Source organism: Asparagus officinalis, chromosome 4, assembly GCF_001876935.1.
Source record: "Asparagus officinalis chromosome 4, Aspof.V1, whole genome shotgun sequence".
Taxonomy (NCBI): Eukaryota; Viridiplantae; Streptophyta; class Magnoliopsida; order Asparagales; family Asparagaceae; genus Asparagus; species Asparagus officinalis.
In genome coordinates, this window is record NC_033797.1 from 72,152,110 (window position 1) to 72,164,590 (window position 12,481).

Here is a 12,481-nt window from a genome sequence, read left to right on the forward strand (position 1 = left end):
AGGTGCAAGAATCATATTTTTCAGTAATAAAATTTCACTAATAACCAGCAAACAAAGCCATGTCGGAGATTGGAACTTCTGCCTGATAGTGGAAACTTTCAAACGTGGTAAACGCCGGGAAGACATCCTCCTCAACCTCGCAAGTATAATGAGAAGTTGCGTCATTGATACGTTCGGTGATTTCCTCAAGGGTACTGGCCGCTAAGCGAGTCACCTCAGCTTCTTTGTCCCACAGATTGTGGAAAAGATATTCCGCCCATTGTCCTTGTTTCACGCCGCTTGCTCTTTTCCCAGTAATTTGCGCACATATCTGGAAATGGCACATCAATTCCCAGTAAGTGTCGTAGATTTCGGGAGCACCATTTTTCAGGATCTCTAATTCCCTGCTTCCGGGAACAAACTCCTCATAAGGCAATTCCCCAAAAGACAGTCCAGAAATCTCAAACATTTCGTGGAGAGCGAAGCCCAGCTCACCAACTGGAGTGAAAAAGGTGCCGGTGTGAGGGTTGTAGAATTCCAGCATAGCGAAGAGTCCGCTGTAATTCGGAGGAATACCGTATCGAGTGGCTGTTATAGGAACTCTCAAATCCGAAATTCTCAAGGGTTCTTCTAGTTCCTCCAAGACGAAATTTATCATCTGGGCCCACCAGTCCGCATCACTGGAGTGAACCCAAGTAGGGGCCCTAAAATCCCGAGCGGGGAACTCTCCTTTGACAGAAATAAATGTTCTGATAAACACCTCCGCTAACTTAGCAGACTCTCCGACAGGGTGCTCTTTTTGGAATAAACCTGGCTTCAAAGCCATGAAATTATTGAAACCAGCGGGATGAGTACCCCGATGAGTGATGTGCCCCGTAGCAACACCGCCTTGGTCTTGAACAAGTTCCCAATTCATCGACCGCGGAATAGAAGCGCACTGATAATAAGAAATTGGCCACATCCGCTCCAAGTTGGGAAGGAAAAGACGACGGTTGTTAACTACCTTCAGCCATTTGTAATTCCCCTCGGACATCCGCTTGGGGTCCATTTTTACAGAATCCCCGAATAGGAAGGACGGCTTCTTTAAAATCTCACGCTCTGCGGTTTCGAATTTGGCATTTGTAACCAAAGACCTGAGAGTCTCAGGAAAGGCTTGAGTGATGAGCTTCGACCGTTCTTTGTGGGTGTTCTGAAACACTGGATATTCAAAGGCGAAGCTGAAGATTGTATTCTTCTCCGCACCTCCCGCATGACCGAAGTAGTGGTTGAAAGAAAGAGGCTCTTTGGAGTAGCATACTGCAAATAGAAAAATTAGTCATAAGAAGTCTAACTCAAGAATACAAGGTTCAAACCTGCGTTCGGGGTCTTGAACGCAGGGTCTCAACCTGCATCCGAAATTCTAAACGCAAGGTTCAGACCTGCGTTCGGGGTCTTGAACGCAGGGTCTCAACCTGCATCCAAAATTCTAAACACAAGGTTCAGACCTGCGTCCAAAATTTTTTAAACGCAGGGTCTGAACCTACGTTGAAATTTCAGGAACGATGGAGCTAGCCATACGTTTAATTGGTAAACACTGAGAATTATCTTTTGAGTTTAAAGATGGAATACGGATCGCCAATCAAGGGTCGAAAATGAGAGATCTGTCAAATCGACTTCCAATGGGTCAATCTTACCATTGGTTGAAGGAACTAGCGACGAAGGCGTGAGAACTTGATCATCCCCGGAGGCTCTAGCCAAAGGAACATCCGGAGCTTGGGCGGTCTTCGATTTGGAGGCCATTTTCTTCTTGGGTCCCATGGCAACCGTGAAGTGGAAGACGAAGATGGGCGGAATATTCAGGAACGGACCCTTTCTTCCGTTGAAGCGCTGGAGAAGATGAACAGTAGCCCTGTTTAGAAATCAAACAAGAAAGGGAAAAGTCGAATGACTTTTTGATTTGACCTCAGTGGTCCATTTATAAACAGCTGTAGCTGTCAAATCGAAACGAGATTTTAGGTAAAATCTCACCTGAAACGTGATTCTCGCGTTTTCAAATGAAGGGGAGGAGGGGTTTTTCAAACTACCAAACGCACCCTCACGGTCAAACAGTCGAACGCATGATTTAGACATGCGTTCTGATGACTGCACTCACATAAATAACACCTTCAAAGGGGTTAATATTCCAAGCAATAATCAGACTGCTGAGATCATTCTACCCTAGACAAGCTGATCGAGAAGAGTCTTTCGAAGCTGTCCTCCTGACTAAGCTGGGGATGAAAGTCTGTTCATACAAGCTGAAGTCTAAAGCCATTGTTGATGAATCAAACAAGAAGGAGGATGTCGACAAAATTTGCCTAAAACCCTGAGATGCTCTACTCAGTCTACGATGGAATACATTTAATCAGCAAAGTTTTGGGATCCAAAGTATTCCGAAAATTCGTCCCAGTCAACCGCGAACTTTCGAAAACTTTGGAGGGGGTTCTGTAGGCTGTCTAAAAATCACAATGGATAGCTGAGTCTCCATCGAACACTGATGATGGAAGTTACAATCTGACGACTTCCAGAAGGCTACAATTCGAAGATTTTCACATGTCAAAGAGTTAAAGCAAAGATTACAAAACGACAGTCTTTAGCAATACTCTGACAGAAAGGATTACAAATCGACGATCTCTTCAAACCAAGACGTGGAAGTCCTCCCCGCGTACCATCATCAAGACACTACACCGATTCAATCACCTACGCCGCTTCAACAGCTATAAACACGAATGCAGCTTCTTATGTGAGATGATTGATCTTGATGGCTGCGACAACAACATGACTGATATCATGTTAGCAACCATTAGAGGTGCTGATGAGCAGTGTAATGATATTCGACACACTCAGTGGAGATCATGACCTGCAGTTGATAGAGCGTTATTGAGATGCCTCAATTGTCACAAATGGCCTGAATAAGACCTTCTTTACTGGTCTTTGGTGTCATCCATATATAAAGACAGAGAAATCTAAATACTACAACAATCAACAGCTAGAACGCAGCTCCAATCGCTGCCAAGCACAGCTCGAACGCAGCTCCAATCGCTGCCAAGCACAGCTCGAACGCAGCTCCATCGCTGCCCAACGCAGCTTATCAATCGCTGCCCAACGCAGCTCCAATCGCTGCCAAGCACAGCCCCAACGCAGCTTATCAATCGCTGCCGACGCAACTCATCCATCATTGCCCAACGCAGCCCGTCAGTCGCTGCCAAACGCAGCTCAATCACCGCCAGAACGCAGGTCAAGGTTCTGACTCATTCAAACGTGATCGTAACAACTTCGAAGCTGTTCTTCACCCACGATTTGAGGAGTGGCTTTAGTGGGTTGTTACACCCGACTAATGGGGTAACTAAACCCCCATTTAGGCGCGGATTATGGGGGCAGTTACACCCCTAATCCCCCTATAAATAGCAACAAACTCAACAGAGTAAGGGATCTCCTTTTTGGATTGGGGGAGATCGTATTTTTGATAATCAGATCAAGAGAGATTTCTTTTCATTAATCGGAGGGGGATCTTTCGATCAAATCTTCCAGAATCAGAAAAAGGAGGATTGACTCCTTACACAGTCTGGGAAATCAACAAACGGAGGATCTCTAAACCATCGATATTTGGCTTATCAACTGAATTATTTTCGGTTCGAACAACTCTGTCATTAGAGTTTATTACTTGTTCTGAGTCACAAAACTCGACAAGAGTTATCAACCGGCCAAGACAGTTGTTCCAGTGAGTATAGATATTCGGATCGTCAACGAGAAGCAAACTCGACGCAAGCATTCGAGGGAGGCATCTCATCGCTACCAAGAAGAACCCAGAATTAAACAAAGGAGAGAATCTAGATCATTCTCTTCTCTTTTGTAAACGGAAATCCAATTGTAATTGAGAATGGAGAGAGTTGTAAACATTCTTTTTCTAAGCAGTTAGAGAGAATAAAATTCAAATACAGTTCTTTCATTTATTTTCTTATTTGCAAATTTTCCCACAAACAAAAGATGGCGACTCTGCTGGGGACAAGCTTCTGTGACGAAGAAGTGGTGGCGCAATTCGATGTTCATCTCACTGGAACAACCGTCGAAACTCTCGATATCCCGCGCACCCTATCGCATGGTACCAGCTGAGATGAGGGAGCTTCAGACCCAGTTGGATGAGTTGTTAGCTCAGGGTTTTATTCGCCGGAGTCATTCTCCGTATGGCGCGCCGGTCCTCTTCGTGAAGAAGAAGGACGGTAGTATGAGATTATGCATAGATTATAGAGAGTTGAACAAGGTCACTATCCGGAATAGGTACCCACTACCTAGGATTGATGACTTGTTTGACCAGTTGCAGGGTGCGCAGTATTTCTCGAAGATTGATCTTCGTTCTGGCTATCATCAGTTGCGGGTTCGGGAGATGGATATTCCCAAGACCGCCTTTCTTACTCGATATGGTTCTTTCGAGTTCTTGGTCATGCCATTTGGGTTGACCAATGCACCTGCGGTATTCATGGATTTGATGAACCGGGTTTTCCGTCCCTTCTTAGATCAGTTTGTGATCGTTTTCATCGATGATATTCTTATTTACTCGAGGTCGGAGGCGGATCATGAGGAGCATCTACGGATAGCATTGAGGACTCTTCAGGAGCATCAGTTGTATGCTAAGTTCAGCAAGTGCGAGTTTTGGCTTTCAGAAGTCAGATTTCTTGGCCATGTTATCAGTCGAGAGGGTATAGCAGTGGACCCGGCTAAGGTCACGGCAGTCCTTGATTGGGAGCCACCGAAGACGGTGACAGAGATTCGCCGCTTTTTGGGCTTAGATGGATATTATAGGAAGTTCATTCAGGACTTCTCGAAGATTTCGACGCCTATTACACACCTTACGAAGAAGGGTGTACAGTTCATATGGAGCATGGAGTGCCAGAAGGCCTTTGATATTTTGAAGACTAAGTGAGTGGTGGCCTATATCTCACAGCAGTTGAGGGTGCATGAGCAGAACTACCCCACTCATGACTTGGAGTTAGCAGCAGTGGTGTTTGCACTGAAGTCATGGAGGCACTACTTGTATGGAGTGCAGTTTGAACTATTCACAGACCATCAGAGTCTGAAGTACCTCTTTTCTCAGAAGGAACTCAATCAGAGGCAGAGGAGGTGGATTGAGTTTATCAAGGACTACGAGTTCGCGATTCAGTATCATCCAGGGAAGGCGAACGTCGTAGCAGATGCTTTGAGTAGGAAGCGTCGGCATCGGGTTGCGGCTTTGAGGTGTTCCTTGTACAGAGATCTTATCACTCTTAGCCAGTTTGATATTAAACCCGAGATTGGAGGAACTAGTGCATTCTTGGGAGCTATGTCAGTGCAGCCATCTTGGAGTGACAGGGTTGTCAGAGCTCAGTTGGAGGACTCTTGGATTCAAACCCGTAAGGGGGAGATTTCCAAAGAGCCTAAGGATTAGACCCGAGATTGGAGGAACCAGTGCATTCTTGGGAGCTATGTCAGTGCAGCCATCTTGGAGTGACAGGGTTGTCAGAGCTCAGTTGGAGGACTCTTGGATTCAAACCCGTAAGGGGGAGATTTCCAAAGAGCCTAAGGTGGACTGGACCATTGGAACAGATGGAGGATTGCGGATGAAGGGTAGATTGGTCATGCCAGCCAGTGCAGAGTTGAAGAGGGAGTTATTTGACGAGGCGCGCCGTACTCGGTACACAGTACATCCAGGGACTACCAAGATGTACAAGGACCTGAAGAGACATTTCTGGTGGAGTGGTATGCGGAGAGAGATTGCAGACTATGTGGCTAGATGTTTTACCTGTCAGCAGGTGAAGGCAGAGCATCAGAGACCGGCAGGGACACTGCAGCCTTTACCCATTCCAGAGTGGAAGTGGGCAGATATTTCTGGTAGTATGAGATTATGCATAGATTATAGAGAGTTGAACAAGGTCACTATCCGGAATAGGTACCCACTACCTAGGATTGATGACTTGTTTGACCAGTTGCAGGGAGCGTAGTATTTATTGAAGATTGATCTTCGTTCTGGCTATCATCAGTTGCGGGTTCGGGAGATGGATATTCCCAAGACCGCCTTTCTTACTCGATACGGATCTTTCGAGTTCTTGGTTATGCCTTTTGGGTTGACCAATGCACCCGCGGTATTCATGGACTTGATGAACCGGGTTTTTTGTTCCTTCTTAGATCAGTTTGTGATCGTTTTCATCGATGATATTCTTATTTACTCGAGATCGGAGGCGGATCATGAGGAGCATCTACGGATAGCATTGAGGACTCTTCAGGAGCATCAGCTGTACGCTAAGTTCAGCAAGTGTGAGTTTTGGCTTTCAGAAGTCAGATTTCTTGGCCACGTCATCAGTAGAGAGGGTATAGCAGTGGACCCGGCTAAGGTCACGGCAAGCTTTTTGGGTTTAGCTGGATATTGTAGGAAGTTCATTCAGGACTTCTCGAAGATTTCGACGCCTATTACACACCTTACGAAGAAGGGTGTACAGTTCATATGGAGCATGGAGTGCCAGAAGGCCTTTGATATTTTGAAGACTAAGTTGACTACAGCGCCGGTTTTGACTATTCCGAGCAGTGATAGGACATTTGTTGTGTATACAGATGCAGACAGGACATTTGTTGTGTATACAGATGCATCATTGGCAGGCTTAGGAGGCGTATTGATGCAGACTCAGAGAGTGGTGGCCTATATCTCACGGCAGTTGAGGGTGCATGAGCAGAACTACCCCACTCATGACTTGGAGTTAGCAGCAGTGGTGTTTGCACTGAAGTCATGGAGGCACTACTTGTATGGAGTGCAGTTTAAACTATTCACAGACCATCAGAGTCTGAAGTACCTCTTTTCTCAGAAGGAACTCAATCAGAGGCAGAGGAGGTGGATTGAGTTTATCAAGGACTACGAGTTCGCGATTCAGTATCATCCAGGGAAGGCGAACGTCGTAGCAGATGCTTTGAGTAGGAAGCGTCGGCATCGGGTTGCGGCTTTGAGGTGTTCCTTGTACAGAGATCTTATCACTCTTAGCCAGTTTGATATTAGACCCGAGATTGGAGGAACCAGTGCATTCTTGGGAGCTATGTCAGTGCAGCCATCTTGGAGTGACAGGGTTGTCAGAGCTCAGTTGGAGGACTCTTGGATTCAAACCCGTAAGGGGGAGATTTCCAAAGAGCCTAAGGTGGACTGGACCATTGGAGCAGATGGAGGATTACGGATGAAGGGTAGATTGGTCATGCCAGCCAGTGCAGAGTTGAAGAGGGAGTTATTGGATGAGGCGCACCGTACTCGGTACACAGTCATCCAGGGACTACCAAGATGTACAAAGGCCTGAAGAGGCGTTTCTGGTGAAGGGGGAGATTGCAGACTATGTGGCTAGATGTTTTACCTGTCAGCAGGTGAAGTCAGAGCATCAGAGACCGGCAGGGACACTGCAGCCTTTACCCATTCCAGAGTGGAAGTGGGCAGATATTTCCATGGATTTTATTGTAGGGTTGCCGAAGTCGAAGAAGGGGAATGATTCAGTTTGGGTGATAGTGGACCGGTTGACGAAGTCAGCACATTTTATTCCAGTGCATTTTTGGAGGAGTTTCCAGGACTCTTTCGGCAGCACACTATCTTATAGCAGTGTATTTCACCCCCAGACGGATGGCCAGACGGAGAGGGTGAATCAGGTACTGGAGGACATGTTGCGGGCATGTGTCATTGACTTCCAAGGCAGCTGGGAGGATCATATTCCATTGGTAGAATTTGCTTATAACAACAGTTATCAAGCGACGATCGGCATGGCTCCGTATGAGGCATTGTACGGGAGGCCCTGTAGATCACCGATATGCTGGGCAGAGCCGGAGGATAGTTTGATGCTTGGGCCAGAGCTTGTGAGGCAGACTACTGAGAAGGTAGCATTGATCAGAGAGCGGATTCTAGCCGCTCAGAGCCGGCAGAAGAGTTATGCAGATAAGAGGCGAAGACCCCTAGAGTTTCAGATTGGGGATTTGGTTATGCTGAAGGTATCGCCTATGAAAGGCGTGCAGCGATTCGGGAGGCGGGGAAAGCTCGCACCGAGATATATTGGGCCTTTTCAGATTCTAGAGCGCATTGGAGCCGTGTCATACAGACTAGATCTTCCCGCATCGATGTCTAGTATACACAACGTGTTCCATATTTCTATGCTCAAGAAGCACTTGCATGATGAGGAGCAGCAGCGAGTGTTGGATATACCGGAGATTGAGCTTCGGGATGATTTGTCTACTATTGAGATTCCAGTGTCTATTCTTGCTAGAGAAAACAAGAGACTCAGGAACAAGGTGATTCCATTGGTGAAAGTTCAATGGAACCGAAGTGGAGTTGAGGAAGCTTCTTGGGAGCGCGAGGAGGATATGCGACGCGACTACCCACATTTGTTTGATCAGGTAAATAAATTTTATGACAAGTGCCTTATATTATGTTGATATATTTGGTTAGATCTATTTAACACTAGAATGAGAATATCTTCGCCCAATTCTTAATCTTTTGGAACACATGGTATATGTATGGGGGGTTCCTTGTTTGGATTTTTCACCCGATGTACTAGTTCCACTAGATTAAGGCTTGAGCGAGAATGTTATCATTTTGGACGGTTAAGTATAAATATCCATAAACGCTCATCTAGAATCTCATATTTCGAGATGAGTATGATTTTCGAATTTCGAGGACGAAATTCTTTTAAGGGGGGAAGAATGTAGAACCCCGTAAAATTTTATAAGGATATATAGATATTGAATTATTAGTGATGAATAATTCTTTTGTGAAAATTTATCATACATATTATATATATTGAATGTGATGAATCATGTTTGGGAGCCTAACAAGAAATTCTATGTTGGAGAAAACAAGTGGATTCACCAGGATGTCAAACAGACATAGCAGGCAGTTGTCCTGCTGTGCGGTCGACCGCGACATGCGCGGCGGTCGACCGCACAACAGTCGGGCACTCAGGGGACTTTTCTCCTGTTATGCGGTCGACCGCGCTGGGCGCGGCGGTCGACCGTACAGCGGGCAGAGAGTTTTTCTGTGTTGGGTCTTAACGGGTTTCGGGTCGGGTTCGGGTCGGGTTGTGGGGATAGTATATATACTATTATACCCAAGAGAGCCCCATTTTCCATCTGATATCAGAACCCTAGCCCCCTCTCTCCCCTCAAACCCTAGTTTCTCACTCCTTGGTGATTTGGAGGAGCTTTGGAGGGCTTTTCAGCGAATTGTTGGTGGATTCAGCGAGAGGGATCATCTTCCTCCAGATCTAGGGCTTCGTTTTCGTCGTAGGCGAGTAACATCCCGCCCAACTTCATCCCTTTTCCTTTTTATGCTTGGATTTGAGTTTTATTCGGTTTTTATTGAGCCCAAAATCGTATTTTTGTGTAGATAAGTAGATCTTATGGCATGGGATGCAAGAATCATATATTTCAGTCTTAAAAAGTTCACTAATGATGTTTAATTAAATGAGTTTTTGATCTGAAACACTTTTATGAGAGTTAAACTCATTTTTACTATTTAAGAACTTTTAAAATCATGTTGTTTAAGGTTTGGGATTTTTGATAATGAGGTTTTAACCATTTAAACTTGTTGTTTATTGCCATAGTTCTCTATTAAAAGGTTATAGTATAATGGGTATAGAAATCCCCAAGTTTTTGTATGAGTTCGGTAGCTGACAGAACCCAGAATGGGGTTCTGTCCGCCCAGCGGTCGACCGCAGAGGACTCAGCGGTCGACCGTCACGCGTTCCTGCCTGCAGAATCGTTTCTGCCCTTTGGGCGGTCGACCGGCATGACCTCTGCGGTCGACCGCCGCTCAGCTTCTGAGCCCAGTAGTTCTCGGGCCTGCGAGCGGTCGACCGGAGTGGGTTCTGCGGTCGACCGCCGCACAGTTTTCCTGCCCTGTTTATTTTTGCTGTTTAGTACACTCGTTAGAGCGCTTGCCTCGATCACCTAACTTTGATCTTCAGTTGTACTAAGCATCTATGCATGATAGATGGCCTGAAATACTTGCCTAGAATCACACGACGAGTTGAGTGTGAGTTTTGCATAAGTAAACCATGCCTTGTATATCACTAATACTTGCTCAGTTGCACAGTCCTCGTGTTGGACTATAATCCATAGAAGTCCTCGTGTTGGACTATAATCCATTTCAGTCCTCGTGTTGGGCAATTATCCATTTATCTCATGTGTTGGGAAATCTCTATATCTAATTCATGTACTGGACATCTTTATTAACCATGCATGCGACATTTCACATGAGTTATGACATGACACTTATGAAGAATATGACACCACATATATTGAGAGTATGATATGACACTTATGTCAAATACGACATGGTAATTATGTGGGACGTTTCATAATACAATATATATATTTTCGGAGACATGTTGAAATTTCTTTTTGCTTATTTCTGTTTACATGTTAGACTCCGGGTTTGGTACTTAAGGATTTTCAATTTGGGATACAAGGTATATACATGAGGGTTTCCTTGTTTGGATTATTTCGCTCGACGTACCTATGCCCGTGTTGAAACTTCATAAGTACCAAGACCCATTGTTTATTGTTAGGGTAATTGTTTATATATATATATACCTTGTGATAACCGTATTTTCTTATACAACGAGCCCTCTCCATTGGGGTTGGTTGTGATGTTGCTCGCTAGCGCTTTGACGCTCGTTGTCCCTCCCCCTTTCAGGTCACGAGCCAGGAGCCCGGAGAGTCGCAGGTTGATGGCGACACACTTTAGTGTTCGACTGTCTATTCTAGCTATGCTTTATTTTAGAGCTCCACTATAGACTTTGTTTAGACATTTGAGGACTTTATTCTAGATGTTGTAAAGGCTGTGTGCCTTATTTCCTTTATTCAGACTTGTTGTATTTGAGATGTATTAAGAACTCCAGTTTGTTCATTTTAGACATTGACTTTATATTCCTGTGTGTTGGATGATGAAATACTATTTGATCTTTGTCGTTTCATCAGTTATCTCTTGTAGTATCTCTTACTTGCTTTTGTACCTACACCTATTATTGACCCACTAGAGTGATAAAATTGTGATGGTGAAACATGTTGTTGCACGGTGTAGTGCATGGCAGGTTTGACATTCTTGGCTTCACCTCGGACTGCAGCCTTGTGTGAACCCAGGGGCGTCACATCTTCATCCAAACAACCAGTCAAGTCCTCATTCCGAACACTTAAATCGATAATGTTATATTTAAGAACATAGACGCAAGCGCACGACTAATAAGTTATAGTATAAAAAGATATCGATCACATGAGGAGACGTGTTTTATGGAAATTTCATCTAACTCAATTTGCAAAATGCGTGCAGACAATTAGGCGTAGGAAAAATAAATGTAAATGTGTTGGTTTTGGTTTTGGAGATCTGTTGGTGAAAGTGTAATTGTGTGCAAAATAAAATAAAACTTGATTAAGAGGGGGAAAAGAAAAGTAAATAAATTAGAGAAAATAAAAACAAGAAAATAAAAGAAATTCAAGGAAGAAGGAAAATAAAATAGAAAAAATGAGGAGTTCATTTATCGATATGAGAAATCTAAAATTGAATCTACTAGTTTATTTCTCTTAGTAATTATGAACTATTTATCCTTTTTCTTTTATTAAAATTAATTAGATTTACTAAATGTAGACTATCAAACCATTTAAGAAAAGGGTAATCTATCCAATTATCATCCGAGTCAAATTTACATTCATGAAAAGAAAAATCAACTAGAGATTAATTCTAGAATTCATTAGTGTAACCTATCAAACAATTTAAGGAAATGGTAGATTATCAAATTCCTCTTCTACATCTCTTGTTTATTATTCTAACACGAACATTTTAAGTATAAGATAATAATTCACATCTTACGAAGGAAACTAAATTAGTTTCATACAACTTAAAAATTCCCACAAGATTTTAGTTCCACATTGAAAAATAAAAGTGGCATCTAAACTAGAAAAAGATAATAAGACTAATTACAAAAGTAAAAGAAGAACAAATGAACGTAAAATCTAAACTATAAACATAAAAATAAAAATTAATTACAAAAATAAAAATAAGAATAAAGAAACAAAAATCTACATTATGAACCTGAAAATAAAAACTAAATTAATTACAAAATAAAAGAAACTCTAAGTTATTCCACAAAGTAAATCTACCCTAAGTAATACAAGACAAGAAAGTAAATCTTTAAAAGAAAAGAAAGGAAGGGGGAAAAAAGGAAAACTAAAATTCCAAAGGATTATAGCCCCTTGAAGAAAGTAAATTTCTACTAAAAGAAAAATAAAATAAAAAAGAAAAGAAGGAAAGGGAAAAATAAAATAAAAAGAAAAGAAAGAAAGGGAAAAAGGAAAACTTACATTCCATAGGATTATAGCTTCTTGAAGAAAGTAAATTTCTATCTCCATACTCATCTCCGTCAACAATTAAGTGAAAAATAAAAGAAAATTTTGAAGAGATAAAAAAATTTCTTTATTGAAAATTTGAAATGTCTTCTCAATT